This window comes from Chiloscyllium punctatum, chromosome 10 (assembly GCF_047496795.1).
Source record: "Chiloscyllium punctatum isolate Juve2018m chromosome 10, sChiPun1.3, whole genome shotgun sequence".
Classification (NCBI taxonomy): Eukaryota; Metazoa; Chordata; class Chondrichthyes; order Orectolobiformes; family Hemiscylliidae; genus Chiloscyllium; species Chiloscyllium punctatum.
Genome location: NC_092748.1, coordinates 50,851,886 through 50,879,840, shown reverse-complemented (window position 1 = coordinate 50,879,840; position 27,955 = coordinate 50,851,886). Strand labels below are relative to the sequence as shown.

Below are 27,955 nucleotides of genomic sequence, written 5' to 3'. Positions count from 1 at the left end.
AAACTGGACCTGTATTACCTAGCATTTTGAAAAATGAGAGATGATCTCATCCAAACTTCTAAGATGCTTAAAGGAATCAAGAAGGTAGATACAGGTATTATATTTCTCCTGGTTCCTGTATCTAGAACCAGGACACAATTCCAAAGTAAAAAGGATGCCACTTAAGACCAAGTGAGGACTATTTCTTTTACTCAGAAGGTAGTGAATCTTTGGACTTCTCTACTCCAGAGAGCTGTGGAAGCTCAAACATTTAGAAATACTTATACAGAATGTCAGATTTCTAAATGCCAATAGGTAAACAAATATGGAGATGGTACGGGAATGGGCATTGACATTGTTAATCAGACATGATCATATTTAATAGTGATGTAGGATCAAGCTGAATAGTCTACTCCTGAACCCATGGATAAAAGAGTCTTGATTCTGGGATTTCTAGATAAGACTGAGGCCAACAGCACTTACCATCATTATGGGATCAATTGGTCAGCAAAGTTTGAGCTTTTGCACAACTAAAAGCAGAAATCTAGCAGGCCGTGTTAGAAATACCTGCTGCTGAATGGGATGCACTATTGAAATATTCAAGAGATGGGTTTAACACATAAAGGACCACAACAGGATGAACTTGGAGTGCCCGCTATAGTTCCCCATCACAAGTGACTGAAAAAGTTAAAGCTGGTGCATTTGGAAGTCTCATTCACAAAGGAAGAGGGTTGGAGATGTTTTAAACAAAAATCATTATTTATTTTTTTTCTGTTCATCTTATATCCCGTTTTCCCTTAAGCCTCTTTCTTAATTGCAATTCCTAATCTTCATTTTGCATTCTGTGGACCCTTTAAATCTTATGTATAATTCTTATCTTAAACTTTCCGGTGGTGTTGCTCAATAAAGACTCATGCCCTGTTCACAAAACATATCCGAGTGGGTGGTGTGTTGCTGCAGATGCCAAATTGGAGAAAGTTTTCATTGACAAGCCCAAGGAAACTTTTGACTGCCATCAACAAGTGCCTACCCTTTCTTACGCAGAGCAAAATCAGTCCCAGAAAGTTGTTCTTACACAAATGTACAAATGAAATGTACAGCAATCAATAAACAACTGTTACGAGAAACATGAAATGAAGCAGAGATTTGCTCTCTGATCAGAACAGCAAGAAATTATTCATCACGAAAAATCAAGCTTTCTATGAAATTTTATCAATCCACATTCTCCATGTCCCTATAATTCTTTTAAGGAATGACATATTATCCAAAAGAAACAGCATAAATGCGCTGTGATACAAAAACTTAGAAACAAACATGGTCCTGTCTGTTTTCTCAACTTGTGCTAAGATAATGACTGATTGAAACAGTATTAAGATGATGGCAAGTGACCTCAATGTCTGGTACGAAGAAAAAAAAACCTATTGGACATCTTGCTGCTGAATACATGGCCCAATTTGGAAATGTAGATAAGAGGACATTACATAAAGGTGACAGATTAAAATTGGGCTTCAGCATTTATAAAAAATATGCAGTGTAATTGGTAGTTTATTTCAGAGTCTTCCCAATTTTCTTCTTCATTTAAATTCTTCCAGGTCACTTAGCAACTCATATCTGGCACCAATCCTTCTAAACCAAGGACATAAATTGGTTAAGGTGACACATAGGATACTTGCCTTTATTAGTCAAGGCCACTGAATGCAAGAGCAAGAAGGTTATGATGGTACTGTATAAAACATTAGCGAGGTGACAGCTGGAGCATGATTTGCATTCTGCTCACCATACTATAGATGCGATTGCATGGGAAAGGGTGCAAAAGAGATTCACCAGGATTTTTCCTGGACTAGAGCAATTCAGCTATGGAGACTGATGACATAGGCTGGAGTCATTTCCGTTAAGCAGAGAAGGCTGGGGGTGGGTGGAGAAGTGGGAAATCTGATGGTGGTGTATTAAGTTCTGAGGGCCACAAGCAGAGTATATAGGGAGAAATGTGTTGCTTTTATTGGAGGGTACAGTTTTAAGATATGGAGCAGGAGGTTCAGAGGGGATCAGAAAATAAAAAAATCATTAGTGGATTTTGGAGATCTGGAACTCACTGCTTGAAAAAGGTGGTAGAAACAAGAACCCTCAAGACATTTAACAAATATTATTTTAAATGCCATAGTGCAAGACTATGGGTCAAGTGGTGGAAACTCAGATTAGGATAGATGGATGTTTGAGTACTGGTATGAACACAATGATCCTAAGAGCAACTGTAAACTCAAAGAGTCTAAGACTCTAAATTCTCTGTTTGCCTGTTCCTCCAGACTCCATGAGCCCCAATGCAGTAATTCAACATTGAGATGGACTTTTAGAAGCAAACCTTTCAACCATGGCAATATCCTTCGAGATCTTTTCTGAAACCTTTCAAGCTTCACAACATCCTTTCTCTAGGTGGGAGACCAGAATTGAAGGCAGTATTTCAAAAGTGGCTACTTTTCTGAGCGTCATGGAGTCATAGAATCATATAGAACAGAAGTAGCCTTTTCAGTCTAACCAATTCATGCTGAACATAATTCCCAAACTAAACTTGTTCCACCTGCAAGCTTCTGGCCTATATCCCTCCAAACCTTTCTTATTCATGTATCCATCCAAATGTCTTTTACATGTTGTAATTAGACCAACATCCACCACTTCCTCAGGAAGTTCATTACAAACGTGAACACTTTGTGTAAAGAATTTGCCTCATGTTTGTTTTAAATCTCTTTCCTCAGGTCTTTTCCCCAGGATAGCAGAGTCCAAAACTAGACAGCATAGGTTTAAGGTGAGAGGGAAAAGATTTAAAAGGGACTTAAGGGGCAACTTTTTCAGAGGGTGGTGCGTGTTTGGAGTGAGCTGCCAGAGGAAGTGGTGGAGGCTGTAACAATAACAACATTTAAAAGGCATCTGGATCGATATATGAATAGGAAAGGTTTAGAGGGATATGGGCCAAACACCGGCAAATGAGACTAGATTAATTTAGGACATCTGGTCGGCATGAAAGAGTTAGACCAACGGATCATTTCCATTCTGTACAACTCTATGACTCTATTTGTTCTAAGTACACTTCTTCTGACTGCTGTTCTTTCAAGCAACATACACTGTCTAGTAAAAATGCACAATATTTATCATGTGTAAACCAAAAGTTTACACAACTATACATTACAAAAATTCTCATTATTCATAATAAATCAAAATAATCACAAAGGATACAATTTATGTTATCAAGTGTTGGTGTTCAACAATGTGCATCAGATAGTATTGCACTGCTAAAAAAAAAACCAAGTGCATTAAAAAAACCTACATCAAAAATAAGGTTGTGGTCGCAGTTTAATACAACAATACTACAGCTTGAAGAGATGCATTTTGTCCTTTGCCTTTTTTTGAAAGGGAGGTTGGGACAGAGGTGCTGAGTAGTTTGCCTCACACTAATGTCCTTGAGGTTTTATTTTTAAAGTTGGAATAGAAGCAGCCTGAATGGGTGTGGTCAAACTCCCATACAACCAGGAACTGAATTTTAACTTTCAGATACTATTGGGATTGTGAAAACTGCGACATCACTGTCTTTGCCAGACCTAAAAACTTGGGTTCTTTTCTTGCCACTAGACTTGCATGTCAGTCAATCTATTTTACTGGCATTGCCTTTGCCAAGGGTGTGCTTATGGGATGTGACTACACTGGAACAGTTAATAAGTAGTTTTTTATTTTGTTATGTATTTCAATAGAGTTACAATTAAGCCCAGTCTTTTCTTTTATTTTTACTTTTTATTTTAACCATAGCGTACGAATAAAGTATGCGTTACTTCAAGCCTGGTATTTTGACCAATTGAATTGCATCTGGAACATAACACCTGGCACCTGCCTTTAAAATAAGAAACAGTTGGGGCCTAAGCTATCTCCTTGGCATGTTTTGAAGGATTTGGTCTGGGCCATACCATTATTTTTCTGCTGCAGTTTTTTTAGTGTTGTATCGCATGTACTCTGACTAAGTTCCATATATGCAAACATAGCAGAATATTTCTCCAGTTCTGGTACTGATTATAGTTTTGTAAATTTGTGAATAAATTTCAACTTTTTCTTCACTCAAATAAACATGAGGTGAATGATGTTCAACCTTTGACAGCTTGATGCTGAACAAGGAAACTAGACACTAATCTTTTACTTAATACTAGTTTGTTTCGTACAGAATGCAACGTTACAAAACATCTGTCTCCACCTAACTAATGACCAGTGTCCCAGAAGAGCCTCTCCACGTTTGCTCAAAGTGCTTAATCAATCAATGCCCTCAATCCTCATTAAAAGAAAATGCCGGTTAACTGAGTCCCTTTAAACTTCAAATCAAAAAGTTTGAACCACCAACAAACAACATTTCAAAACAAACAGAAGAAAGAGAAAAAACGAGTTTCCATATCCTGCATACCACAAAATCAAATGTCACTTTTCTCAGAAAACCAATCATTCCTTGACAAGGACTCCTTTCTATAATTAGTAAAATGGTGACCTAGACTCACAGAGATGCACAGCATGGAAACAGACCCTTCGGTCCAACTCATCCATGCTGGTCAGATATACTAATCTAGTCTCATTTGCCAACATTTGGCCCATATCCCTCTAAACCCTTCCGATTCATATCTATCCAGATGCCTTTTAAAATGTTGTTATTATAACAGCCTCCACCACTTCCTCTAGCAGCTTATTCCACATACACACCACCCTCCGCATGAAAAAGTTGCCCCTTAAGTCCCTTTTAAATCTTTTCCCTCTCACCTTAAATCTATGCCCTCTATTTCTGGACTCCCCCACCCCAGGGAAAAGACTTTGTCTATTTACCCTCTCTATGCCCTTCATGATTTTACAAACCTCTATAAGGTTATAAATCTCAACTTCCAACGCTCCAGGGAAAACAGCCCCAGCCTATTATGCCTCTCTCTATAGTTCAAATCTTCCAACCCTGCCAACATTCTTGTAAATCTTTTCTGAACCCTTTCAAGTTTCACAACATCCTTCTGATAGGAGGGAGACCAGAATTGCATGCAATATTGCAAAAGTGGCCTAACCAATATCCTGTACAGCCACAACATGACATCCCAACTCCTGTACTCAGTGCAGTGACCAGTAAAGGAAAGCATACCAAATGCCGCCTTCACTATCCTATCTACCTGTGACTCTACTTTCAGAGCTAGGAACCTGCACTCCAAGATCTCTTTGTTCAGCAACACTCCCCATTTGCTATCAACTCATTCTAGCTTGGAGATTTTTTTTCTTTCTAGTATCTCTTTTACACAAACTAGTTCAATCTTTAACCATTCTCAATTACACATTTTGTCAGAAGTGTTTTATTCCTTAAGCAATGAACATCTATACAACATTCAATGGCAAAACTATTCTCAGAATTCTCCTTGTGTGGAATTTATTCTAAAACATTTCACAAGTAAAACTCGACATCCAGTGCTTTTACTTGAGTCGGTGTTTCAGCAGTTGAAGCACATTTTCCATTTTCTCCCAAGATGACCATTATAAAATCAGCTTTACCTGGAATACTTGGCAGAAAAGCATCACGAAAAATGACTAATTTTACACCTTTTGAATTAGCAAAGGTGGAAAGTATAAAACACTTTCTCGTAATTGAATGATTTTAATGTTTTATTTGCTCAGGGAAAAAATCCTCGAATGTAAGCTGTATCATGAGTTTACTTATTTCCAATAATTCAAATTTAGCATTTGATCTTGTCTCAGTATATACTCCACTTCAACTGCCCAATCAAGTTTCTCATCTGCTGTGTTGCTTATTTAGATGAAATTTCAATCTGCAGTGATGACTCAATATATTTTATCAGTGACAAATGACACATAAGGCTTTTGATTGAAGGTTACTCCAGACCTATTCTGCTTTGTTAGAAGTCTGACTTCAAATCTTATACACCTCCTTAATATCATTTATAAAGCATTAATCAAATTCTGCAGAACCTCCCCAGTAAAAAAAAAAGGAGATGGTACTGATGGAACATTTTAAAATTTGCTTTCTAGAAAGCAACTACACTGCCTTCTTGACAAGGGCAAATTGGTTTTGGCAATAAATACTGCCAGGAGCATCCACATACAACACTATCTTTTTAAACTAAAAGTTGAACATCGAGGTGTGACTGATAAAGATAGCAAAGAGTGAAGGTTATAGGGGCATTAAGGGGGCCACAGAGTGCATCACCACAACTACAATGGATGGCCAAGGGATTTTGTTCCTCCAACATCCTGCACAGTCTCATCTAATTAATAGCAACCGAAGTCAGTAAACCATATTTCAACCGATAATTGACCTCCAGGTTCCTTACCATCCTTTGTCCTCCACATCACTGCAAAAAAAAAGCTGTAACATGTGCATTAACCAAAAGAAACACAAAGCCATTCTAAAACGTAAATAAACTGCTGAGGGTAGGGTTGAAGATGGGCAGGAAACAAACTTGCTCCAGGGCATGAAAGTCTCCAGCAATTCAAATTGGAATAACTTTTCAGGACATGAGTGAGTAAAGGATGATTGTCTCCTCAAGCTTTTGCCTCTGCATGCCACTAAAATGATTTCTCGCCAGAGGGCTCTTCTGCCTTTTCAGGACGACTTAAAAGGACATCATCTACTTTCAGTGATGGCAAAGAAGCCCAAAGACCTTGAGCCTGTTTACTTGCTCAAAACTTGACTGAATGCGTATAGACAATAGTGTACATAAGAATTATCAGTCTCACTTATGAGTAATATTGCCACAGTACCTAAACTTCAATTACACAGATTCCACACACCCCCACCCCCCAAACATGGACAAGATGCATATTCAGAGAATTCAACCCCTGGCCCCAGTGGGAAGAAAATCCATGAAATCAAGTTGTGCGCAGAAAATCATAATCTCTCTCATCCTCTAAGCATTTAATCAGTACAGAAAAAACATTCCACAATCTGACAAAGGCAGGCAATGCAAGAAATGTTTCACTGTTACCTGTTTGAATGTCACAACAGCCTCACACTGATCACTTTAATTTCTTGAATGAAAATGTCATCACATGCTGTGTGTCTTAGTTAAGTTGCTCTCTAGCTCTTCCACTAGAAACTGTGTATTTGTTTTCACCTGCATGCAACACTGTAAAGCTTCATTCTCTATTATCTCAGTGTCCTTCTTGCACATATTCTATCTACTATAAGTATTAGAGTTCTAATGAAAGAGGATTAAGCCTGAAATACTTCTGTTCTCTTTCTACAAATGCTACCAGCCTTGTGAGTTATTTTCAGTGCTTTTTAAAATTTTATTTCAGATTATCAACATTCTCTGGATTTTCTTTTTGCATAATTATGCATGTACAGGGTTGCTTTGCTTCATACTTACTATAAAAATACAATGGTTGATCAGATACTGAGTATGATGTGATATTACTGATGATTACATTTTCTTTTTAGAGATAAGTCAAGCTGAAAACTTTTAACCTCTGCCTTCTGTATGGGGAACATACAAACTTATTCAATGTTACACTTGACCTCTCCTGAAAGAAAAGGAAGCATCAAATCTGGAAAATAGCTGTCTTGTAACAAACATTCACAGATACTTAAATCCTTGAAATCTCAAAATAATGCCAAACAGATTCATGGGCGCCCTTTGTTGCATTGTATACATGTTAGTTTCAACAGATATAATTTGACAGAGTCTCTTAATCAACCTCAGTGTTACATTGATGCTTCATATTTGACATAAATGTGATTCTTATTAAGTAACCTTATTATCTGCTAGAAAAGCCCAAGAAACCATTGATTCAAGGTTTCTTAACTCCATTCATTTGAATGAAACATAAATCAAAGGCTTTACACACGAAGCAAGTAGCACTGGGAAGCAACCAAGAGGACACTTAAGCACTTGATTCTCACAATGAACATGGCACAAATAACTGCAGTCATCAATAAGGTCGTATATCAGTTATTCCTTAACAGTTATTGTAATATCAGAAAACCTTTTGCTTTAACAATTAATTTTCAATCTGGTATGTAATTGGAATGTAAACAGTTTACATAAAATAACTTCAACCACAATGAACATAAATTTTACTTTCCAACAGCTGGAATTGATTAAAAAGCTACAAATGTAAACTATAGAATTCGACAGTAGCACAGGTGGATGGAGACAACCTGGTCCATACTTGTGACAGCTTTTTCAAACAGCTACTCAATTACATCCACTTAACTACTTTCTCCAAAGCCCAGCAAAGTTTCAATGTACTCATCCAATTCCTTTTCAAAAGTGATGATTCTTTCATCACTCCCTTAGGCTGCAAATTGCTGATGATTTGCTACTAAAGCAAGTCCTCTTGATTCATTTGAATTGATTCTTTTGCCAGTCACCTTAAATCTGAGCAGGCTGGCTATTAAGACTTCTGCAACTGGCAAAAGCTTTGTCCCGTTTGCTCTTTCAAATGATTCTACTGAAACTCCTCTTTTTGCTCCCAGGAGAAAGATCCAGCTGCTCCAGTCTGTCTAAATAACTGAAGTCTCACATCCCAGTAGCATTCTAGTAATGATCCTATGTACCACTGTTTTAGCAAGTTTGAGTGTAATTACCTGCTTATGTACTCTATGCCTATATATCAAGCCAAAGATTTACATACTGTGACAACGTTCCCAAAGTGTCTGGTGACTTGTACAGATTTGTTTGCATTCTGAAGTAGTCATGAGAGAGATCTTATTTAAATCTCTTCAGTAAACAGGGAACAAAATAACATGTTTAAGATTTCTACAAGTGATTTGGGCTCCTGCTTAGAAAAGGAAAGCTGCATCCAAGTTAGATTTAATTACTTTTTGCAGAGATTGGTGATGTTTTTGGAGTTGTGTTTGGCGGAACAGGTATTTTTAAGAGGGAAGTGGAGAGAATTTTGAGGGAGTAAGTGATTTTGGGGATTAATCAGAACCTGTTGTGCTCTTATCTGTACAAGTGTAATATGGTGATTTTAGGATAAAAATAGAGAATGGTGTCTTTTAGGGGTCTGGGTAATATGGGCTGTGATGAGAATCACACGACATATCCAGTAAGTCGGATCTCAAAGCCGAGAGCATCTCCAACCATAATTTATATCTTTCACAAGTGGCGAGGCAGATCTCTCACTTGGCAGCAGCAAGTTGCCAGTTGTGCTTACTAAATGCCTTGGTGATGGCCCAACTCACCTCATTAATTTTCAGTTTGCTATCTTATCGAATTTGCCAAACAAGCTGGACATCAAGAAATCTCAACATAGAAATCAGAGCAGGTACCTGGCAACATCAGCTCACTGTTTATTCCGAAGCCCCTCTATTTTATTGGACCCTAGACCCTGACATCCCAGTGAATGCTCCATGGGTGGTAGCCACACATTCCCTACACACCACGAATCCTGGCACTCCGGGACACAGACCCTGATGCGTAGGGACAAGGACCCTGCATCGCCAGGCTGGTAACTTGGATCTGAGCCTGCCTGGATGCTCACAGCATCCTGACCTTGCCTTGGTGCGCTTTGCCCTTGAAGTCAGGGTTGGCAACCAGATATCACTTTGTGCAATACAGCACCCATGAGACCAATCACAAGACAGGAAGATCATCATGATTGCCAGCAGGTCTCAGCCAAACCCAAAAGCAGAGCCTTCGCTCAGGGGTCTTGGCAGCCTACGATACCAGCCAAGTGGCTTGGACACGGTCAGTCTGCTACTTGAAGCAGTCACAGTGTGGATGTTGTTCATATCAGAGTTGAGGAGCTGACCGAAAGAGACAACACCACCCACCTGGATTATTGCTGTCCCAATGAGGGGTGCTTTCCTCCTAAAATGAGAAACAGGTATTCAGGGAGATTGAAGTGGGTGGCACAGCTGTTACCATCCATGTAGGTGATGGGTGGGTAGACTCACTCAGAGGTAGCACAGAGGGCATGCAGGGCGAGTGGTGTTAGGAGTTGGGGTGGGTGACAGCAAACGAGCAAAGATGGTGCAGGCAAACATGAGGGTGATAGAGCATAAGCCTTGGTGAAAGGTGGGTACAGAGATAGTGTGAGAAAGAGGTACTGGAAAAAGATGGTGGCAAGTTGATTGTCTACCTACAGTGGTAGGCATTCCTCTAGATGACTGAGACTTCTCTAACCAAGGTAATAACGTTGGCTGACATGGTCTGGTGTCCTGTCCTCCACTGCTGCTCGGAGGTGAAGGAATTCCTGTACTCATTTTAGGAAGAAGTTACTGAAACTCATTTTAATTCAGGTTTACATTGCTACTTTGTTCAAGCAGTTGCTTGTAGATGGGCAGCACAAAGAGGTGTGTTCAAAGTGGGATTCACTGTCAACTGCTTGCTGATTGGTTTGTGGAATCATAATCAGTTGAGGATGACAAAGACCATCAGCCTGACAACAGTAACCTCATTGGCTCCTGCATGGCTGAACGGCTTGTGAATGTGAACGATATTGTCAGAAGCACTGCTGCAAAGAACGAACAAAGGGTACATCTTTTTCTCCAGTAGCATCCCTGAAGCTTGAAGAAAGTCAGTTTACTTTCCCTCACCAGTAACTAACAGACTTGGCAGTGAGTGTACTAATTGCCTGTGCTTCCTGCAAAGAAGTGGAAAGTATCTGAAGGACAGATTGAAGATCAAAGGTCGAAGCAAACAAAGTGATCATCTTATCCCAATCTGTGGACTGGGGCCATTGAACTGCTTCCAAGTTTCTTTCCTCTACCAATTTTTTTGTCTGTGTACAGAGTCTTTAGGAGGAGGTCAGAGTTTTAGTTTGTAATTATAGGTCAACAGTTCATCATTTTTTTACCTGTGGCATAATCTACTTATTTGTAAAAAAAAAGTAATTTTAATTAAGGAGAGAATCCTGATCCGTATTTACTATTAACTCGAGTCAATCAGACAGGTACATTGATGAATTTTGCATGCTTTGATAAAATCTTGAACTTGTGCAATGATTCTGGGATAGTGGGGTTTGATTTCCAGTGCTCTCCCCCAGTAAAGTAGCAATTAGAGTCATAGAGATCTACTGCACAGAAAAAGGCCCTTCAGCCCATCAAGTTTGCAACAGTCAAATATAACCATATTCTGATCCTATTTTCCAGTACTTGGCTCACAGTCTTGTTTGCCTTGGCATTACAAATGGACAACTGAATACTTCTGCAATGTCATATGGGTTTCTGCCCTTACCACCTTTACAGGCAGCAAGTTCCAGATTCCCACTATCCACACATCCCCTTTCAATCTCCTTCCTCTTAAATCCTTTCTCTTGGTCATTAATCCCTCCACCAAGTGGAAAATCCTCTTACTGTCTACAACTCAATGTTTTTTTACATCTCAGTCACATCCCCCCTCTCGGTCTCCCCTATTCCAAGGAAAACAACCACAATCTATCTAATCTCTCTTCATGGCTAAAACTCTCCGACCAAGGCAATATCCTTATAAATCTCCTCGGCACCCTCTCCAGTGCAATCACATCCCTCCTATCATGTGGATTCCAGACCTACACACAATTCACTAACTATATTACCTAATCAACATTTCATAAAGTTTCAGCATAACCTCCTTGCTCTGGAGTCACCCATTAATAATTTTGTGCAAATGCAGAGTCACAGGAGCATCAGGAAAGTTTAAGAGAGTTAATTGGTAAACTGGATTGAAAGTTGGAGGAGTTCACAGTTACCTTAGCACGAGGGGGTTAGTTTGAACATTCTCGACCAAATGCTTAGTGAGATATCCCAAGTGATTATTTGAACCTTAGAAAGTTTAAGCACGGGTGAAAAATCAGGAAAAAGGTTACCAAGCTTTTCAAGTCCAGGAATTGAAAGAAACAGTCATGTCAAATCTATAGTTAGAATGCAGAAGGAAAGTCTCCCTTGTATTTGATACTACAAAGTGATGACAGTGTTGGGAATAGGTGGATTTTATTTACGTTCTTTGAAATCTTTCAAATTGTGTTATACATAGTTTGATTTTTTTCGATTGTATTTACTTGTGTCATAAACCCCTATTCTTAAAACTAAATCTGCAGCACTGTGTTCTTATCTTTCAGCGAAAAACCATTATTTTAAAACAAAAATAGCAAACAATGTGTGATCTATCAAGCCAAATTTCAGTCTGGGATCGGATTTGTCCAGTCAATAACATCAGCTGGGATCATATCACAAGACTGACATGTTGCAAGCCTGTAGGTTTTGAATAAAGTGCTAAAAGGCAGGGCAGAGATGCTTGTCTGTCCAAATAAGCAGAAGATGAGTGGGCGCTAATAATGTAAGCCAAGAGCCCAAAGCAGCATTATTATTTTTTTAAATGCTCGAAATGGATGTGTATCCTTGTGTGGGAGTGAAACGGCAGCAGAATGGCAGTGCAAGATGTCTGTGTACTCCAAAACACAGCAGTGAAGTGCTGAATTGTCTTTTGAGGTAATCTGTGATTGCCCATCATAATGTGGTGTTTTGACAATGCTAACTTCCATGGACAGAGGGTGGAGAGAGCTGCTATCCATAGAGTGTGGCGAAAATGATGGTCTATATGGAGACTGGAAGACGACGCTGGGAACTTGCACTTTCCAGGTAACTACTCAGACTCTGAAGTGTAGAATTAGTGCTATCCAATTTCTCAGTAGGACCTGGGAGAATTGCGCACAGCATGTCAAGTGTTATTAGCTTATGGTGAGATGCAAAAGCATGGAAATAGAGTTCTTATTACTCAATAGTAAGATTTTCATCTAGCAGCTTCATCTTCAAGAGAAAATCAGACTTTTGTTTCTTGACTTCAAGAATCTCATTTGTCCCAGTCACTGCATTCTACCAAATCTTTTGCCATTGTAATAGAGTCATATAGCATGGAAATAAGCACTTCGGCCCAACCTGTCCTTGCTAACCAGGTTTTCTTTAATTGAACTAGTCCCATTTGTTTGCGTTTGTCCCATATCTCTCTAAACCCTCCCAACCATCCTTCCATTGACACCTCCCGCAGCCCCAAGAAAGCAGCCAATAAATCAAAGAGCCCTCTCATCTCTGTTCTACTCTCTTCTACCTTTCCATCAGGGAGAAGACACAAAAGTTTGAAAACAAGGACCAAAAGATTTAAAAACAGCTTGCTCACCACTGTTCTCAGACTTATGAGCAAACTTCTCATGGAAGAGTTGATCTTTCTCTACACCTTTTCTGCAGCTATAATCCTACACTTTGCATTCTATTAGTTGATGTACTTATGTAACGTATGATTTGTCTGGTTTGTACAGAAAACAGTACTCTACTGTAAGTCAGTACATGTGACAATAATAAAACAAATCAATTATCCATGTAGCTGTCCAAATGTCTTCTAAATGTTGTAATTGTACCTGCCTCTACCACTTCCTCTGACTGCTTGTTCCAACTAAATTCAAGACAGAGGTTCTCGTCACTAATGACATCAAGGGATGATGGGAAAATGGCACTGAGATAAGCCCACTCTACAGAAAATTGAAGAGGGAAATTTTACTAAGAAGGGAGAAAAAGGAAAAGACTGGTGCAACCAATTCCTGGAAGTGTCCTTGCTTCCTCCGGTTCCATTGTAGACTGTTCAGTCAGAGGGTTGCTTCTATGCTGAGGTCTCCTTAACCCATAGCAAATTATGCCATTATTTGTCTGAACTGAATATCCCCAGAAACTAACCGGGAGAGATACATCAGTTAGCTTCACTTTGTTTTCCCCAATCTGCAAGAAACACCGTGTACATTCTCTCCTTTTTAAAAGCAGTAATTTCTTTCTTTTTTGATCCACAGCGCAAACATGAGAATATGTGGTTTCTTACAAAAAGATACATTATCTGTAAACAGAAACTTACAAATCTCCATGCATTTGTACAAAGACAGCACTGTGGGTGTACCTACACCTGACACCGACTGCAGCAGTTCAAGGCAGCAGCTCACCACTAAGATCTCCAAGGATCACTAGAGATGAGCAAGGAATGTTGGACTGGCCAGCAATGTTTAAATCCTGCAAAAGATTTTTAAACAAACACTCACAACCAACATTTTTGGAAGCAGGGGTTGACAAGTGAGGGTTGAAGACAGGAAACCAGCAGGATCATTAGTTTGGCTTTTAAATTTGCTAAGCACCAGAAAATCATTCTTATAGACATCACGTCTACCTGCAAGGAGAGTTATTTTTGCAATGAGTTTGCTGCTTTAATCATGGAATCTTCTCTCTCTCTCTCTCTCTCCAGAAGGCAATCTGCTCACCAAAAAAGGCATCAAAAAGCCAATAATAAATACCAGAATAAACTTGCAGATGATACAGTGAGAGGGGTGCACTGATTGAGCGCTGTTGGCAACCAATTACTTCAGGTCCTGAACGAAGATGATTTATGCCACCTCTAATAACAATCATTTGAGGATATTAGATCACAGAACATAAAACTAGCACTCCGACAAATGTTCACATGTGAAATGGAGAACTGCCACGTGGCAATGGTCTGGACAATTTCCTTGGAATCAGATTGAGTAATGTTCGAGTTTGTCGCACTTCACCTTAAACAGAACAATTCCAAATACTCTATAATTCATTTGCATGTTTACACCAGTTGCTAGAAATTACAATTATTTCATTACATAAAACTAATGTTCCTCACCTTGACAAAAAGGCCTGCACTTAAATAAAACACCCTATAAGTTGAACCAAGACTTCAGCACTTTTACACTCCATTTCCATTGCAGTAAGGCTAACATGCTGTTTCAACTTTAATTATTTGTAGTACTTCTTGTGATTTATGTACAAGGATACCAAAGTCCCTCTGTGCTGCAATATTTTGCAGTCTCTCGATGTAAATAATGTTCTACTTTTCGGTTCTTCCTGCCAAAATGATTGAACCTACATATTTGCACCTTATTACTTCAGCTGTCAAATATTTGCCAACTCACCTAACCTAATTAAATCCCTTCATAGATGTTGTATCCTCCTCACATCTCATTTTCCTATTGATCCTTGTATTTTCAGCAAATTTCGCAACAATACAGTCTTTCCCTTCACCTAAATCAGTAACACAGATCATGAACAACTGAAATCCCAGCATAAATGTCTTTGGCACTCCATTAGTTCCAGTGTGCTAACTGAAAATTACCCATTCATCTCAATTTAGCCAGACTTCTGTGAAACAACCTGATAATCTGTTTTTGTCATGATGATTAAGGCTCAGTATTGACCAGTACACAAGGGATAACTTTACTCTTGACCTCGCTTCTTCTGGATAAGATCATGGAATATTTGACATTTACTCCAGATGAAGTTTTGATTTAACATTGCACCTCAAAAGAAAACACCTGTAAAGCGTAGCACTCTATACCAGCTGGAGAACCAGTTTTGATATTTATATTCAAGGATTGGACTGGGACTTGAACACAGAACTTTGCGACTGAGTACTACTACTGAGTCATGCATACACACAAACACGCTCTTGAAAAAGCTTTGGATTGTGGAGCATGCATAATTTTTTTAATATAAATATTGAATAGACCAAAGATTCCCATAACTGGTCAATGATATGCCTTTGCCCATCCAGTCTTGGATGTTTATGCAAAAGCTCACTGCAAATTGGATTAAGTAAATAGTATGGTATCCTCCACTCAGATCCCAGCCCTACAAACAGGGGAAACATGATCTTAAGCAGATTCAAGAATCGTGAAGTAATTAACAGAAAAGCTGAAGTTAAAATGGTGATTTTGGAGATCCAAGATGGCGGCGACCCAGCAAGTCTGAGTCTATAGTGCTCCTCCCAAGACTTGGGCAAAGTGGGCCACCTGCCTCTTCCACACTTATCAAATCATTTAAAATAGTTTTTACTTAATGTAATTAGTAGCTCAGTACGAAATTTAAACAGTCTAATCTCCTGTAAAAATGACTAGGGGGAAAGGAGCCCACAGTTCTCAGCAGGCAGGAGCCCCTCCCCCACCCTCTCCAGCTGCAGTAGAGGCATTTGCAGCCGCCCCGGGGGACTTACCTACGGTGGTGAGCCTCGCGGAAATAATCTCTAAACTAGACGCGAAGATCGATGCCTTCATCGAAGAGTCCCGGAGCAGATGGAATTCACTCTTGGCCATGCTACAAAAGCACGACCAAGACATCAAGGAAATCGAGCGCCGAGTCAGAGGGATGGAGATAAAGGCCACGACCTCTGAGACTATAGCAGAATCGCCCGTGGATCGGGTCTGGACCTTAGAAAATCACATCGACGACCATTCGTTCGCTGGCCTTCCTGAACGAGAAGAGGAAGGCCAACTTACAGTGTCCCTCTGGCAATGGCTTCCACAGCTGTTAAATCTGGAGGCTGGATCAGGCCAGGTAAGGGTGGAATGGGCCTACCGGGTTGCAGTGCGCGGGCCCAGCTCGAACCAGCGCCCCCGCCCGATCCTGTTCCGGCTGCAGAGCTAACAAGGAGAGGCAGATGCTCTTGGAAACTTCCAGAAATCTTGGGAAAGATCCCTAAGCCACGATTTATAAAGGATCCAAGATTATGTTATTCCAGGACATTTCCCCAGCTTTGATCTGAAAGAGGAAGGCGTTTGATGAAGCGAAGAAGCATTTAAGGAACTTAAACATTCAGTACTCCTTGCGCTACCCAGCTACACTACGCTTCAGCTGTGAAGAGTCCGTGTACAACTTTGGATTGCTGGAGAAGGCCAAGGAATTTTTGGACTCTCTTAGATAAATTGTAAGAGTTAATTGATGTTGTTTTGCCCTCCCCCCACCCCGGTTTACCCCTTTTTTTTCCTTTCATTACCTTACTGTTTAATATTATCTCCGGGGGAGTGGGGAGAGGGGTTTATTTATTTGTTCTTCACTTAGCGATTTTCTCCCCTTTTTTTTAAATATATGCATAGGCCGGAGGACTATTTAATGTAGGTGGGGGGAGGTGGTTACCTTATCCTATTTTATCTCTGTCTTTAGGAGCAGGGTTGTTTTCCCCTGTTATTTTGTATTACTATATTTAATTATTTGTTGAGACTGTGATTTTATAGTTATATATGTTCATACATGGTATTAACATTACCAAATATATCCAGGTGTTGGTGTGGGTGGGGGTGGGGAGGGTGGTATGGTACTCATTGTTAACGCTAGCTCAGTAGTATATTTGAGTTTTTTTTATCCTATCGTGGGGTGCCTGGGTCAAGGGTGGGGCACTGGTTGGGAGAGGATATGATGGACTTTTGGAAAGGAAGTGATGCCCCCTGGGAACAAGGGGGAAAATCTCCATTGAAATAAGTTTTTTTTAAATTTAGAAATGGTTTTTTATTATATTGATCTGAGCGTATTAAAGAACCTTTATTTTTGTGAATTTTATATGCTGTATGCTCGGGATGTTTTGGATAGGGTTTCTTCTCCCGAGAGGTCTCGGGCTTGCCCGGTGATTATGGTTAATCAGTCAATGAAATGGTGCACCTGGAATGTCACGGGGAGTAATTCACCAGTCAAGAGGAAGAAAATATTATCAAACCTCAAGAAAGAAAGGGTTGACATCGCTCTCCTACAGGAGACACACCTGTTGGATAAAGAACACTTGAAATTACGCCAGGGAAGAGATTATTTTCCATTCTCTCTTTCTGTGCAAGAAAAAAATATTTTGGTAAACTGGGTGGCTGAGGGCCCTCATGGACTTTCAAATTGGCACAGAATAATTATGGAATATATTCCCCCGACTTCCTTACAAAAAACGAAAAAAACGAATTATTCTATAAAATATGGCAGCCCTTCTTGAATTACACAAATACAGATATTGCGGTCATCCTAACAAGGGCTTTTATTTAATTGAGATGGTGGACCTGGCTGGTCTGGGGCCCCTTGGGGGAGGAATCCCGCATGAATACGGGTTTTGTTAAGATCTGATGTTAACACATTCCGAGCATGTATATTTCACTACTCAATTTCTGTGTTATCCATCAATTTTTTTTCTCTTGAATAGCGTAAGAGATTTAATCATACACTCTGGTTAGTTGTAGGTTAGATGAGTAGTTAGTTGAGTTTTGTTTTTTTTCCTCTCAGTATTTCTTATTTTTCTGTTTGATAGATTTTGGTTATTATTTATTTAAAATTTAATTGTACATCAATGTTTATACTTGTTTTTTTTTAATTTTTCTTTTGTAAACTTGTAAAAACATGTTAAATTTTCAATAAAAATATCTACATTTAAAAAATGGTGATTTTAAATGTCCAGCATGGTCCAGAAGGTAAATAGGCAGAAAAGGAAAAAAAAATCAACTAAGCAAAGAAAAAAAGTGGCAGACAAGTTGAACATTCTGTTAACAAAAGTTTGAAAGTATGACACTCCTTAATTGAAATAGATTAGTTTCAGAGCTGGAAAGGTTGGGTCATAGTAATAAACTCTACATTGTTGAAACAGTATTTAACGTGACTTTGTTTTCTGTAATCAGCTTACTTTGCGCTTACAGTGTAAGACCCTTCATGCCACTGAATGCATTCAAGTGGGGAATCAAACAGTGAACTTGCACAAAGCATACAGTGTGGGAAGGGGAGAGGGACCTGAACCTCGACATGGAGTTTCTTCACTTCTTCCTTTAATCCACTTTTCCCAAAGATATGGCAGTTAAGTATTATCCTTGTCAATGCTTTGAAGGTAATTCTTGAACCAATGTATTTCTATTGCATAGAGATTAATTTTTAATGATAGGAAGAGTTTCCGATCATTTCCATTGCTGTAAATTTGAAAGTTGGGCTTTGACCCACAGGTGAAGTAATAAAGTTACAGCAATAAGATCATAAAATGTAGTAGCAGCAGCAGTAGGCCATTCAGCCCATCAAATCTCCTCCACCATTCAGTAAGGTGGTGGCTGATCTAATCATCATCAATCTGTTTTACTGTCTTATTCCCGTAAGCCTGGATTCCCTGAATTATTAAAAATTTGTCTACCTCAGCCTTGAATACATTACTGAGCCAACCTCTACAGCCCTCTGCAATACATAATTCCACAGATTCAATACCCTCACAGAAGAAATTCCTCCATATCTCTGTCTTAAATTGATTATCATTTCCTCTGAGATTACAACTGCTTGTTCAAGGGTCATCCACAGCAGAAAACAACTTATCTGAACTTATCCTGACAAGCCTTCTAAGAACCTTACATTTTTCAAGAAGATCATTTCTCATTCTTCTAAGATCCCATGAGTACAAACCTCTTCATGAGAAAACCCTTCCATGCCTAGGATCTCAAATCAATGAAAGCCAAACTGGTTAAAATAAATTTACATTTTAACACAGTACAAATGGTTCATCGATTAAAATACATTTTAGGCAAGTTGAGCTGAATTTGCAATAACATCCAGATCCTACTAAGACCATGCTGTTCACAAGCTAACCACTTGGAGGCACAGCAAAGCAAAGATCGGCCCTTCTCCCTTTTATTCTACACACAGCCTTATACAACAGCAAATTTTAAATTCCTCCATCTCCAAAGCAGCAATAAATCTGGGTGCACATTTCATGCATTCTATTCAACTTCGGATAATGGTTTAAAAATTTATATGCTTTTACTAAAATAAAATGCTCATTGGTCACATTCAGGATAACCTGACACATTATGCCAGAACAAAAATCAATTTTAATTATGTCTATAACTTTTAAAGTGTGGATTGAAAGTGAGAATTCTTTTTAACTGAGTCATTTAATAGTGACTCTTTTAATCATTAGGTCATATAACTGTATTAAGTAATCAAGCATGATGCCATGGCCAGATTAAACAATCAAACGGACTAGATTAGGCCATTAGACTTGCAAATCATATTTTAACTACTCAACTAAATGGAGTTTCAAATTTTGAGAAGTCAAGCATGTAGCATAGTCAAATAAAATGCATCCAATGGCTCGATTTTACTATTGAGTGACACTGATGAAGGACTATTCTTTCAGTTCTGATGAAAAGACCATTGCCCTGAAATATTAACTCTATTCCTCTCTCTTCAAATGCTGCAGGACCTGTCAAGTCTTTTCAATATTTTGTTTGATTTCAGATTTCCAATTTGCAAACTATTTTGCCTTTGTACAATTTAAATATATTCAACAAAACTACAACATAATTTTTAATTTTGAAAAATTAGCATTTGTACCAAAATTACCAGTGGCATTTTAATTTCTAAATTAGAACTAATCTAAATTAGAAATAATCCGATAATTCAAGTTAAAAAAATTATTGTTGTTGACTTCCAAGAGCTCACCAAATCACTAAAACATACTTGGCTTTAAATTACGTTATACAGAAACAGTGGGATCTTTTATATTTGATTTGATTTAATTTTGACTTAATTTATTATCACATGTAATGATAGAGTTAAAAGTATTGTTTCACGTGCTAACCAGACAAATCATACCTTATTCAAGGGCATCAACACCCAGAAAAGAACAAAAAAAAGAAGAAAGAGAAATGCAGAGATAAAGAGAGAGAGTCTGAACTTCAAAAGTTGCAAATTGAACAACAAAGTCTTGAAGTGAACAAGAAAGTCAACTTAAAAGGATGAAGTTAGAAGGTAGGCTTCGTGAGGAGGAGTGATAATGAGCAACTGCCCCCGAGCAACAGAGCAACTGCCGTAGAACCAGACAGCTAACTGCCCATCTCATATGAAAAGATCTCAAAGAAATCAGAAGGCACTATGTATCAAAATGTGAGCAAGGAAAAGCCACTGCAATTGGCAGACAAGCTCGAGCTGGAATTGCCTGTGTCTCTGAAAAAAGATGAGGTTATTACTAAAATAGCTCAACAATAGCTGAGGTTATTCTTCAAATTTACGTTAAAATTCAGAGAACACTTTCTATCTTCAAGTGAACATACACTATTTTGACATCCTAATACCTCCCTCCTTAAGAAAAAATTAACCATCATAATCAAATTCTTAATACCATTATTATAAAATGCATATGCCATTATCTAAGTTATACCTCTCATATTAATTCTGCACACACATATAACATTGGAATCAATATGGTCCAATCTTATCTACTTTTCTTTTAAATCTGTGATAACGCATCAGTAATCACATTTTTATGATCCACAACACGTACAATTTGGAAATTAGAAGTCTGTAACATTAAATCTTTTCAAAAATATGAGGGGGTTGTGGTCCATACACATAACCATCTCTGGCACATTGTTGGTCACACAAACATTAAAATGTTGTAAGGCCAATACCAAACGCGGTAACTGTTACGATGCAGAGGTCAAACCTCTCTCCTAATTAAAACCAAACATCCAGAAAAGCTCACCTCAGCTTGTAATCTGCTCCGAGTGTGAGTGAGTAAAAGAGAACCCCTAATTTCCACTATTTAAAGAAAAATAACAATCTATTTTCCTAACTTTACTAGTGAACATTAATCTAAACTATTAACAAACCGAACACTCTTTTCCCTAACTAATCACTATCCCTTAACTGAACACAATTCTATTAATATGCTGCTCCAGTAACACAATTATTAAACATGATATTAACTTAATCTCAAGTCCACAGTCTCTTATGCTGTCTTCCTTCTGATTCTAATTCCGAAACAACCACCTGATGAAGAAGCGTTGCTCCGAAAGCTAGTGTTTCCAAATAAACCTGTTGGACTATAACCTGGTGTTGCGTGCCCTTTGAATAAGATATCCTTGTGATTTTACTAACATGTCTATGGTAATTTAAATATGAAAATATCAGAAACAAAAACATTAAAACAACCTGGAACTACAAAGACACAATTTGCTTATTCACAATATTGATTGCTGAATGGACTTTCTTTGACAGTGCAAATGTATTACAAGCATCACGATGCAAAGTGAACTTGACAACCTGGTTGAACATACTGAATGGAGTGATGCATTAAGTATGAACACTGCAGGGACTGAAAGGACAATGACAGCTCCTCACAACACTTCATTTGTCCCCTCTCCCCAGGACAGCAAAATAGAAATGAAACCCATTTCCATCTGTTACTCAGAACTAGCTGAGTCTACGAGAAGGTCATCCCATCAGTGCATTTGCAACAAAATACTAATTATGAACATCAGATCGGATTCAAACAAACCATGTAACTTTATGAGAGAAAACCTAATTCCATAAAACTGATGCAATTTTAGAAAGATCTTCGATGTGCAACATTTAATCTTTTTGCATACAGTATCTACAATCATTTTATGAGCTAGTCATGGAACCATGGAACAGGCAAGGTGCAAAGGTCATTGTTCCCAAAGTCAACGTCGACTTTCTGCACACAGAATGGAAGTTAACCAATAGACATGAATCTAACATCATATCGTTCAATTACCAACATATATGCTTCTTTTACTCTTTCTAAATTGAATGAAATAAGAGATAGGCCACTATTCCACTTATTTTACCCCTCAAAATGAAATTTAATTCTGGACATGACAATCAAGTATCCATTTTTATTTAAAATGTGCTCCTGTATTACTCAACCAGATGAAAAAAAAATCTATATTTGACACTTAAAAGTTCAACATTAGTCTTGCAATAATAAAGATTAGTTTTAATTTTGCAGAGAAAGCAAAACAGCTCGAAAACTAATATGCCCCTTTATTTCTAAGGCATGCTTTTCCAGTGTTAAGATATTTCCAATATGGGCTGCACAGTGGCTCAGTGGTTACCACTGCTGCCTCACAGCACCAGAGTCCCAGGTTCGATTCCAGACCTCGGGTGTCTGCCTGTGTAGAGTTTGCACATTCTCCCAGTGTCTGCGTGGGTTTTCTCCAGGTGCTCCTGTTTCCTCCCACAGACCAAAGATTTTCAGTTCAGGTGAACTGGCCATGTTCAATTGCCCATAGTGTTAGGTGTAATAGTCAGAGGGAAATGGGTCTAAGTGGGTTACTCTTCAGAGGGTCAGTGTGGAGTTGTTGGGCTGGAGGGCCTGTTTCCACCCTGTAGGGAATCTAATCATTGAGACATGCTGCTTCAAGTTCACTGTACATGGACAACAGCAAAAACAGAAATTGCTGGAAAATGTCAGTGGGTCTGGCAGCATCTGTGGAGAGAAATCAAAGTTAACCTTTCAGGTCCAGTGACCCTTCCTCAAAACTGGGTTTCTGTTTTTGTTTGATTTCCAGCAACCACAGTACTTTCAGTTTGCACTGCATACTGTATGGAAACAAAAAGGGAAGAGAGACCAAAACCACAGTCACTCGACAAACAATATCAAATGGACATGGCGTCTCAACTTTCCCTCAGCACATAAATAATTCTTGTGAAACATGACCATTCCAATAGCTGCCATTAACCTAACCAGGAAAATAAATCAAATGTCAATCAAATGCAAACTGATGCACAAACTTTCCCATGAAATCAACTTTTATTTTGTTTGTATTGATTATCATTTCTTTACAGATAAAATTTAATCTCTGTTAATCTCAAAGTTCACTTGACTGCCTCACAAGTCAGCAATAGTAAAACAAGGCATTCACAAAGTTAGGAGGTATGGGATACAGGAAAATTTGGCTGTCTGGATACAGAATTGGCTGGCCGAAAGAAGACAGCAAGGGCTACTGGATGGAAAATATCCTGCCTGGAGGTTAGTGACCAGTGGAGTCCCGCAGTGATCTGTTCTTGGGCTTCTGTTCTTTGAACTTATTATACATGACCCGGATGAACAAGTGGAAGGGTGGGTTAATAGGTTTGCCGATGACACTAGGTCAGTGGTGTTGCAGATAGTGTTGAGGGCTGTTAGAGTCATAGAGATGTACAGCATGGAAACAGACTGTTCGGTCCAATCTGTCCATGCCGACCAGATATCCCAACCCAATCTAATCCCACCTGCCAGCACCCGGCCCATATCCCTCCAAACCCTTCCTATTCATATACCCATCCAAATGCCTCTTAAATGTTGCAATTGTACCAGCCTCCACCACATCCTCTGGCAGCTCATTCCATAAATGCACCACCCTCTGCGTGAAAAAGTTGCCCCTTAGGTCTCTTTTATATCTTTCCCCTCTCACCCTAAACCTATGCCCTCTCGTTCTGGACTCCCCAACCCCAGGGAAAAGACTTTGCCTATTTATCCTATCCATGCCACTCATAATTTTGTAAACCTCTATAAGGTCACCCCTCAGCCTCCGACGCTCCAGGGAAAACAGCCCCAGCCTGGTCAGCCTCTCCCTGTATCTCAGATCCTCCAACCCTGGCAACATCCTTGTAAATCTTTTCTGAACCCTTTCAAGTTTCCCAACATCTTTCCGATAGGAAGGAGACCAGAATTGCACGCAATATTCCAACAGTGGCCTAACCAATGTCCTGTACAGCTGCAACATGACCTCCCAACTCCTGTACTCAATACTCTGACCAATAAAGGAAAGCATACCAAATGCCTTCTTCACTATCCTATCTACCTTTCAAGGAGCTATGAACCTGCACTCCAAGGTCTCTTTGTTCAGCAACACTCCTTAGGACCCTATCATTAAGTGTATAAGTCCTGCTAAGATTTGCTTTCCCAAAATGCAGCACCTCGCATTTATCTGAATTGCAGGCTACAACAAGACATTGACAGGATGCAGAGCTGAGCTGAGAAGAGGCAGGTGGAGTTCAACCAGGATAAAAATGAAGTGATTCATTTTGTAAGGTTGAATCTGAATGCTGAATACAGGGTTAAAAATGGGATTCTTAGCACTGTGCAGGAACAGCAGGATCTTGGGGTCCATGTACATCGATCCCCCAAAGTTGCCACCCAAGTTGATAGGGTTGTTAAGAAGGTATATGGTATTTTGGCTTTCGTTAACAGGGGGATTGAGTTTAAGAACGGTAAGGTTTTGCTGCAACTCTATAAAATCCTGGTTAGACCATACTTGGAATAGTGTGTCCAGTTCTGGTTGCATCATTATCGGAAGGATGTAGATGCTTCAGAGAGGGGCAGAGGAGATTTAGCAGGATGCTGCCTGGATTGGAGAGCTTGTCTTATGAAGAGAGATTTAGTGAGGTGGGGCTTTTCACCTTGAAGAGACAAAGGAAGAGAGGTGACTTGATTGAGGTGTACAAGGTAATGAGACTCATGGATAGAGTTGATAGCCAGAGACATTTCCCGAGGGCAGAAATGGCTGTCAAGAGAGGTCATAGCTTTAAGGTGATTGGAGGAAGGTATAGAGGAGAAGTCAGAGGTGGGTTATTTATGCAGACACTGGTGGGTATGTGGAATACACTGCCAGCGGTGGTAGTAAAGTCGGAGACATTAGGGACATTTAAGCATCTGCTGGACAAGCACATGGATGGCAGTAAATTGAGGGGTGTAAAGGTTAGAGCTGAAAAATGTGTTGCTGGAAAAGCGCAGCAGGTCAGGCAGCATTCTGAAGAAGGGCTTATGCCTGAAACGTCGATTCTCCTGCTCCATGGATGCTGCCTGACCTGCTGCACTTTTCCAGCAACACATTTTTCAGCTCTGATCTCCAGCATCTGCAGTCCTCACTTTCTCCTGGATGTGTAGGTTAGTTTGATCTTAGATTAAGAAAATGCTCGGCACATCATCATAGGCCAAAGAGCCTGCACTGTGTTCCAAATCATAATTACACACCTTGCAAAATTATCAAAATATTGGTGGATCACCATATACAGGAAGTAACATGGTTAGTCTCTCCCTCTCATTTCTCTTCCAGCTGTTTTCCTTTCTCAGTTTCTTCTGCGACTCGATTTTTGTTTTGTGCAACCTTGGTTTGTTCAATTTCCTCAAGCTACAACACTGGCTCCATTTTAAAATCTGTGTTTGGTTATGCAGCTCCTTGGGTTACACTGAGGTTATGAGAGGTGACAACATCAGGTTTCAGTATTCTGCTTCATACATTCATCATATTTTTACCAAGATTCACTATAATTAGACATATGGGTTCTTTGAGTGATGTGCTTTTTATTTGAAGTCACAACTTAAAGCTCTTGAAAGTTCATGGTTTGTGAATGAATAAAGACATATGTGAGTAGCTTGTTAAAAATTGAGGAACCAACCGAAGGAAGTGAATATAAACTGAATGCATCAATTAATTGCTTTGTTTGCAGTTAAAGCTTACATTCCATGCATAAAATGTAAAATCAGCACTTATGTTTTTTTTTCAGCACTTCCTCACTCCCCTCCAAGGAACTCCTGTTTATCTCAAAGAGCTGTCTATAATATAAAGCTAATGCAAGTAATGCATTCACTTCAGGTGGTATAGTCGGTCAATAAAATTGCTACATTTATTAACGTTGCTATTCTTGTCATTGTTGTTAATTCACATTATGTATACAATTTGAAAGATACAGCAACATTAATCAACGTCTAATCTCATTCCCCAGGAACCAATGCTTAATGCTTAATCCTCTCAGGAAGTTATCAATTTTCTGTTAGAAAATTCAATCTAAAAGCTAGGATGCCCTTATGCCTATTTTGAAAATATAATTCATGGTTAAATTTACTGCATATTGCACAGTTTATTTTCTGTTCCTATAGAAAATATTGGTATGATAGACTGTGAAAGTTAAAAGCTAAGGAAAGAATAAGATGCAAACAGAGAGTCAGCCTGATGGTATACTCAGCTCTCTGATGTACTTGCTCTGATGCGACAGCTGCTGTTCTTTGGGATTTGAATTAAACGTCATCATTATCTTTCAGCTGATAATCTTTCTGAGACAAATGAATAGGCAGATGATACTTCCAAAGCACATCAGTTCATACAGATCTGTATGGTATAGTTTGGAGCACAGCACAATCATATCGATAAATGGTAACAAAAATTAATCAGGTCACGGAAACATTTTAAATTTGAACAACATTATAGAGCAACATAACCTTAAAAGTAACTCATGGAATCTTCATTGAAGGATTTTAAGTGCAGAAACAAATACAATAGGGATACTTCAATGGCTGACACAGGCTCAACATGTCGCTCAACACCTTTCGTCAATCTATTTATGTTACTAGTCAACCCAGAATTTACTACGCTTCAGATTATTTCTTCAGAATGCTGATATTCAGTTACAATAGGAGAAAGTGAGGACTGCAGATGCTGGAGATCAGAGATTCAGTTACAATAAACTAGCATGGGCACTTTTTTAAAGCTGAAAATGGTGTTTTGTGGATCATTTCACAAATATGGAGCACAATCAAGTCCAAATTTTGTCCTGTTAGATCAGATGATAAAAATGGGCTTTCAAATTACACCTTTAGCAGAGTAGAACATCTCAAGGTCTAACAAATAAAATTTGACACCAAGCTTGAAAGAAAGATTGATCAAAAAAGAGATGATTTAAGGAATGCTTATAGAAGGAGAGGTAAGCAAGGGATTAGAACTGTAGAATCCTGACTGTGTGGGAGCAAGCCATTTGGACCATCAAGTATATACCAATCCTCCGAACATCATCCCACCCAGACCAACCTCAATACCCTATCTCCGTAACTTTGCATTTCTCATTTAACCTAAACACCCCTGAACACTATGGGTAATTTAGCATGGCCAATCCACCTAACCTGCATACCTTTGGACTGTGGGAGGAAACTGGAGCACCCAGAGGAAACCCACGCAGTCACAGGGAGATTGTGCAAACTCCAAGCAGTCACCCAAGGGTGGAATTGAATCCATTTTGTGAGGCCCCAGTGCTAACCATGGAGGAAACTTTCTGAGGCTGGAGGCTGAGGTACCTGAAGACATGTTAAGCAGTACTGCAGCAATTAAAGCCGGGGGTGCACCAAAGGCCAGAACTGATGCAGCAGAGATCTCAGAGGATTATGGGGCTGGAGAAGCTTAAAGAAATAGCAAAGTCATGGCCACAAAATGATGTGACACTGTTAAAACTTGAAATATAAGCATTTCATTGAGAAGTGCAGAAGTGAAGAGTCAATGAGATTTGATGAGGATATCAGCATCAGAAATTTGGAAGTGCCCAAGTTTACAATGAGGATGGAAGATGGCAGATTTGCTACAAGAATATTGGAATTGCCAAGTCTGGAGCAAACAATCACATGAAAATGCTCAGCACCAAGTGAGC

The 27,955-nt window shown here is 39.1% G+C and overlaps 1 protein-coding gene across 2 annotated transcripts in view; it reads right to left on the bottom strand.

Annotated features, from left to right (window-relative positions):
* znf385b (zinc finger protein 385B) overlaps positions 1-27,955 on the bottom strand; it is a 435,743-nt gene that overhangs the window by 357,933 nt on the left and 49,855 nt on the right. The gene's annotated exons all lie outside the window — the stretch shown is intronic.